Genomic DNA, 7859 nt, shown 5'->3' on the forward strand with positions numbered 1-7859 from the left:
AGATGTATGCTAACATATGGGTGGCTGCTGAATAAAGAAATCAAATGAGACCATAGGGAACCACTGCTTTTACTTCTCTCAGAAAAAAAAAGACTATTTTTATGGTCACAGCTGTGGCTTACATGAATCTTCTTCAATTAAATATTAATATGCATTTTTAACTGCACTCCCTCATTAACAACAATGATGCCACTGACTGTAAGAAAGCTGCCAATTTTCAGCATTCACTTTGCTCCAGCTTACAATGTCCATCATAAACACCTGATGATAATGGTTTTAAATTGAAAAAGGGGAGATTTTGACTAGATATATGGAAAAAAATTTTTTACAATGAGGGTGGTGAAACACTGGCACAGGTTGCCCAGGGAAGTGGTAGATGCCCCATCCCTGGGAACATCCAAGGCCAGGCTGGACGGGGCTCTGAGCAACCTGATCTAGTTGAAGATGTCCCTGCTCATTGCAGGGGGTTGGACTAGATGACCTTTAAAGGTCCCTTCCAACCCAAACTGTTCTATGATTCTACAATTATTTTATGTATATTTCAGTGTAAATAGGAAGGGGGAAAAAAGTGTATCGTTGGAGACAGCCAACAAAATGTTCACAGTAAATCTTCGGGATAATGTATCTCAGCATAATTACTTCATCAGAGTTTGCACTGAAATTACTAATATAGTGAGACGCCTTATCTGTAGATATTCCTACTCTGCCCTTCCCTTATCAAACAAATCAGACTCTCAAGGTCTCTCCTCCTTTTCCAATGAGAATTTTATCTTTCCTTGGAGACCCTAAACAGACTTGCCTTTCACATCGCTAAAAAGTTCACTTCAGCCTAGAGAACAGATGTATTACTTCAGCCTTTGCCGTTAGAGAGAGCACAGGATTGGCTAGCAAGAGCTGCTAATACAGGAAAACAACACCCTCTAGGTGCCACTTATTCACATAAGCACATATTACAAATACCTGAGGTCTCACAGGACTTCTAAACCTCTCTCCTCATGACTTACTACTGTGCAAGAGCCAAGGAAACACAGCCAGGTTTTTACCACAGTACCTCACAGAATCACAGAATGTTAGGGATTGGAAGGGACCTCAAAAGATCATCCAGTCCAATCCCCCTGCCAGAGCAGGAACACCCAGATGAGGTTACACAGGAAGGCGTCCAGGCGGGTTTTGAATGTCTCCAGAGAAGGAGACTCCACAACCTCCCTGGGCAGCCTGTTCCAGGGCTCTGTCACCCTCACTGAGAAGAAGTTTCTTCTCAAATTTCAGTGGAACCTCTTGTGTTCCAGCTTGAACCCATTACCCCTTGTCTTATCATTGGTCATCACCTTGAAGAGCCTGGCTCCATCCTCCTGACACTCACCCTTTACATATTTATAAACATTAATGAGGTCACTACTCAATCTCCTCCAAGCTCAAGAGCCCCTGCTCCCTCAGCCTTTCCTCATAAGGGAGATGCTCCACGCCCTTCATCATCTTGGTTGCCCTGCGCTGGACTCTCTCCAGCAGTTCCCTGTCCTTCTTGAACTGAGGGGCCCAGAACTGGACACAATATTCCAGATGAGGTCTCACCAGGGCAGAGTAGAGGGGAAGGAGAACCTCTCTCGACCTACTAACCACCCCCCTTCTAATACGCCCCAGGATGCCATTGGCCTTCTTGGCCACAAGGGCACAGTGCTGGCTCATGGTCATCCTGCTGTCCACCAGCACCCCCAGGTCCCTTTCCCCTACACTGCTCTACAACAGGTCGTTCCCCAACCTATACTGGAACCTGGGGTTGTTCCTGCCCAGATGCAAGACCCTACACTTGCCCTTGTTCTATTTCATTAAATTTTTCCCTGCCCAACTCTCCAGCCTGTCCAGATCTCACTGGATGGCAGCACAGCCTTCTGGCGTGTCAGCCACTCCTCCCAGCTTGGTGTCACCAGCAAACTTGCTGATAGTACACTCAATTCCCTCATCCAAGTCATTGATGAATATATTGAATAGTATTGGTCCCAGAACTGACCCTTGAGGCACTCCACTAGATACAGGCCTCCAACCAGACTCTGCCCCATTGACCACGACTCTCTGGCTTCTCTCCTTCAGCCAGTTTGCGGTCCACCTCACTACCCGATCATCCAGTCCACACTTCCTCAGTTTTGCCGTGAGGATGCTGTGGGAGACGGTGTCAAATGCTTTGCTGAAGTCAAGGTAGACCACATACACCGCTCTGCCTTCATCAATCCACCTTGTTATGTCTTCATAAAAGGCTATGAGTCTCATTACAGCCTCAGGTCACAAAAATGCGGGAGAACAGTATGCTCAGAAATTGGAAAGTAAACTCCAAATAGCAAAGAAATTAATTTTACATTGTGATTTTTCAAATCCTTGGGTTAGACAATGCTGCAGATGGTTAATAACACTGCAGCTGAACTCTCTTGACTATCTCAATAATAACAACTGCATCCAGTCTTACTTTTGGAAGGAGAAGGAACCTGGAGTTCTCCAGTCTACACAGCAATAGCAGCAGGCATGGAAAAAAAGATTTAGAGGTGATAAAAGATGCTGCCATCATATGAAATGTATCTGTTTTGCCCGCTGTGATATTTTCATCGATTACAAAATGAACATGCAGAGAAATAACTATAGAAGGGTAAAAATATTTCTCTGGAATCATACCAGCCCTGCCAACCGTGAAATGTATTCTGCTAAATTACTGATGCTGCTTGCAAATTAATGTTCTCTACAGAGAGAATTTTAGAGCAGCAAAACATTTCAAATAGCTAATTTGTGAATTAAACAAGGAAAATAGATAAATCTAAATTATTCTGATGAAAAAATGTCACAGTTAAGTCTTGAAAGTCTTAATGTACATTGTCTCAGCACTAAGCAAAGGTTCCGTGCTTCTTTCCAGACAGCATCCACAGAAGTTACACGGACAAGTGTCAACCACAACAATAAACTCAGTCCCAGTTTTAAAGACAACCAGAAACTACTCACACTTCAGAAAATGCAGAGTACTTCCTGTGCTCTAAAAAAACCATAAATTCAAAAAATGAAGAGTGAAGATATACTTACAAAGTTGTGCCCTGGTATCTCCTTTGGGCCTCAGAAGCATAACCTGAAAATTAAACTGATTTTGTAAAATAAATTTATAAATTGATGTATAGTAGTTCTTTTGAGAAGACAACTTCTCAAGTAAATCTGTTGAGGAAGCATTACTGTTTCTACCCAGAAGACAAAGTTTCTGTTAGCTAACGCCCTGTTTTGATTAAAATAATAATAATGATGATGTCCTATTTCTATCATTCTCATTTGTCTAATCCAGTTACAGACATATTACTCACAGGTGACTCTCCAGGCTCTGATGTCCCCCCACCTTTCTCCAAAGCCCTTGGCTGCAGCAGAGCACCCGTGAGCACAAGACAAAGATCCCCCGTACATGACATTCTGCTCAGCTGACGGCTACTCTCAGCTACCCCTCCTTTCAGCCAAAGTCAGTTTATAAGAGTTTCAGAGGTGAAGGTGATAAATACTGATTCCTTAACAGCAAAGTTCATATATGTTCTCTCTTAGCCTCGTTTCTACTTCTTCTGTGTTCCCACTCATTTTTGCAGGAAAACAGAACCGAGTGTAGCTGGTCTTGTAAGATTACTTGAGCTCTAGTGGGGTTCGGGCATGAGCAAGTCATCCTGGCTCCCAAGCTCTTGCAAAAAGCCATTTATTTCAATCAATAACTTGACATGCCAAAAATCTCTCTACTCTAAAACTGTGAAAAATCACACTTACATAGCGTGACCACTGCCAAACCTGTAATACAGATTCATCTGAAAGTAACACATTAATTCAGCAATTTGAATTGTCCTCCTTAGTGGCTTCTATGAAAGAATTAACCATTGGTGTCAACAAACAACATTACTTCTTGAATTCAAGCAACAGAGGAATCTGCTGCTGGCAGTATATTTAGAAAGTTCATTTCTCAGATCCTTTGCACAGTAGGTTAATCCCACATCTCCATCGTTCATTCAGCAAGCAGACTAATAATAAATGCAAAACTCTCAAGCAGTTTCAGATGGCACCTTATGTGATAACTGCTCCACTCAGGCATGACTGCAAAACATCCTCCAAAACTCTTCAGCTTGCACAACATAACAACAGCTGAATTATTATTTTTTGAGGTTCTCATGTGAAACTTCCTTGGTCCTTTTGGGGAGGGGGGGAAAAAAAAAAAAAAGTATAATCACAGGATCTGCTTTTTTTTCTGTATTTTGTTTTTCCCCTTTTCTCTCATATGATCCGTTTCTCCCTACTGAAATTAAGGGAGATACAGCCAACTGATTCTGTTCAGATCATTAGCAACTGCAGCAGGAAACACACATTAAGAGCTTATCTAAAGAACAGAAAAAACTTTGGGGGACAACACAGCACTTTCAGGGAACTTGTATTTGCGTTAGCTGAGCTGCTGCTTTGATTCTCTCCTCTTAACAACCCCTTACTCAAGGATGTTATAAAAGAGTCAAAGCGGAAGACTTATGATTCTTCACTGCACACAGTATTATCTACTGAAATCTGTTAGCTTGAAAGAGGACTAAGGGGAAAAAAAAATTACAATCCCCATGATCAAACCTAAAGAAATCAAATATCTGTTAACACACTGAGGGTTGGTTTTGAGTTTAGCATTTTTCATTTTGTTTGGGGTTTTTTTGGTTGTGTTTCTTGGTGGTTTTGTTTGGGTTTTTTTTGTTTGGTTGTTTTTTGTTTGTTTTGGTTTTGCTTTCATTTTTTTTTAAGAGAAAAACGTCAACTCCCCAGCACAATTTCAGTACACCAAGTTGATTATTTCTTTTACCAATGTATTTGAATGACAACTTTTGATTAGACAATTCCAAGTTTTAAGGCCAAAATCGGTATGAACTTTGGGGGAATTATTTGGTCACACTCACAAAATGTAATTATAACAAAAGTCACTTTCCAGAGTAGCACAGAGAAACATAGCTGGCATGAATCCGGCAGCGTGGCCTGTCATTCAGGCATAGCCTTCAGAAACAAACCCTCTCGAGAAGCTGGTGCCGAGTGTCTTTGTGCTGCAGACGGCGCTGGGGATAAAGGCTGCCTGTCCAGTCTCTGAGGCAAGAATATAAACCAGCAAAGGACGGTTGTGATGCAGCCCCAGGGCCTGCCAGGGTCTCGGAGGGAATTACGGGCCACCTCAGCTCCGTAGGGTGCCCACATAAAACTCATTCGCATAGCCTTTCATTTTCATCACCTATTCCCAGGAAAACCTGCTCACTATTGGTGAAAACTGTTTTGTCTCAAAAATGTAAAGTTTTTTCTTCTCCATAAAATTTACTAAAATAGGGTCTATGGGAAAATAGACCTAATCAGATCTGTCAGCAAACCTGTGGCAATAACACAGTGCATACCAAGTAGTGACCTGGGTTTATTAACATGTACTTTTGTTACAGGGGTACCCAGTTTTATGCATGAGTTAAAGAGAAAACAGTTGCTTGTATTTTTAAGTAAGCAAAGTACAACTTTAACACTTGAAATGGACCCCACAGATCGTTTTTAGTCTTTCATTTTGACAATGTTCACAAGTGGTATTTAAATGTACTTTATTTACTGTAGTTCACTTTCAAAAAGCTATTGTTTTTAATATGAAGGTAAGTTTTAAGACAACACATAAATCACTGAAAGTAACATTGTATCTTTTTTCTTTAAAAAACTTTCTTCCATTTCTATGTAGAAGGATTTTAAGCCTGATGAAATAGCAGGTTAGTACAGTACAGAAATCACTCATCACTCTAAACAGAGTCCCTGAGAACAAAAGCAAAGCTGCAACTTCATAAAGTACAAAAGTATTGCTGACTGATAGCTGATAGTTATAAAAAGAGTTGTTGTTCAGATGTATGTTAATACCATATATATCAGTGACCTGTAGGCTTCGTAATAATTTCTTCATTCTGTTAGCCTGGAACCTGGAAACTCCAGCCCTCCAAGGGTAACGACAGTGCTATGGATTTGTACTTTCCTATCTCTAATAGGAAGAACTGCTTCTAATACACATTTTGTATAGACAGACCAGAATTGATACAAACCCAAAAATTCTTCTAGTAGAAGATACCCCAAGACATTTCTTCTAGTTTCCACCTGGGCAACAGGCTGGAAATTTTCCTGCCTTGTAAATAAAATAATTTTGCCAAAGGTCTCTATTTTATTTTAATTAAAAAACATTTAAAGTATATTGATCAGTCTCAAAAATTACTATTTTAACCTGTAACGGCATCAAAAATATAAGTTTACATTTGGAAGACTGTTGGTATTTGCCTCGCTCAATCTCCAAAACGCTAAGATCTAAAGCTGAAAGAGAACTTCTTCCTTCATAAAACTTATAAAAATATCCCCAAGCAAAATATATGCACATAGATAATCCTATCATACCTGGTTTGTTTTGGTTTTGCTCATGGTTTTACATAATCTGACAATCGGGAGGCTGACAGTTTCTATTTTCAAATCCTGTCAGATGCCAGCGTGGAAAAAAAGACATTTGAATTACTGATAACTCACTAGCGTCTTCTGACTAAGACAAGACAAGCTAAACCCTAGTTCCTCAAAGACCCTTCTTGTTTTTCGCAGTACAGCTTAGCAGAAAACATTATCACTTTGAGACATGATGGCAGCCTACCCTCAGCTACTGAGTGCAACATTAACCGAAACGCATGGAATAACCTAGGTAGGACTGATACAGAATGATGCAAGCTGTGCTGTAAGAGCATGTTTTCATCCTTAACGAAGCACGGTAACAGGAGTTTCTGAAAAGACAGGACAGGTTTAGGAAGTAGAAAGAAGAGCGAAGTAGCAGCGTGGCACAGGGCAACGTGAGACTCCGGGGTGAAGACAGTTCTGTCCTCCGCCCAGGCCAGCCCGGCATGGGAACCGAGAGCTGGTTGTTCGTGGAAAAAAAGAGAAAAAAAAAGAAAAAAAAAATTAAAATCCTTGTTTCATCAGTTTTGCCCTCTGCACAGTCAGCTGTTATCTCCTGTAATCAGCGATGGGAATGTTTTTACTCTGATTAGTAAAGCAGCACTCTCATTTTGAGCCAAAACTGATGAATGTTGTTGTGATATGCATTATCCACACAATTGACTTAGCTGTAAGACTAAATTCCAGTTCAATTACTAGAACTAGCACAATTTCACTGAAGACAGGTAAGCGTCATCACTATTGCCCAAATGTAGAGTTTAGCTTGCATTTACAATGTATCATCTGGAACTGATTATTTTTACTTTCTACATTCCACTTTGGATTTGTCAGAAGCCTCCCAAATCACATAACTGGCCATAGAAGTCACTCCAGAGAAGACAATAAGGTGTCTAAACTGTGGATCGTAAAGGACCCAAGAGCTTATTTTATTATTTGCTTTCTTAACCCAGGAGACTGGGGGAAATTAAAAAAAAAAAAAAAATTAAAAAGTTCCTTCACATGTAACGGGCAAAGCATGAAGAAAAAGACTATTCAACCACCAAAGTCACCCCAATTACAGACATCCATTTCACACTAATTTTCTCAGACTGGCTGAGAATCACACTGAGTCAAGCAGCCAACAGACTGAAAGTCCAATGAAATTATACTCGGACAGTAACTGCTCCTATCCCCCACAGGTTATGCAAAAAGGGTTGGCCCATATTCTTTTTTGTGGGTGTGTACAGTTTAGTCTGCTTTTCCATCAGTGCTAAAGATGATACTAGTGTCTGTCTGTTTGACTCCCATGCTGCACTGAGGCCTCCTGTCCATATAGGTTCTGATTTCTTGTCACGTCGTGGAAACATCACAGTTAGACGTTTCCTAACACTCTTCTTTTCCTGGGGACACTTGTC

Source organism: Caloenas nicobarica, chromosome 1 (genome assembly GCF_036013445.1).
Source record: "Caloenas nicobarica isolate bCalNic1 chromosome 1, bCalNic1.hap1, whole genome shotgun sequence".
NCBI classification, from domain to species: Eukaryota; Metazoa; Chordata; class Aves; order Columbiformes; family Columbidae; genus Caloenas; species Caloenas nicobarica.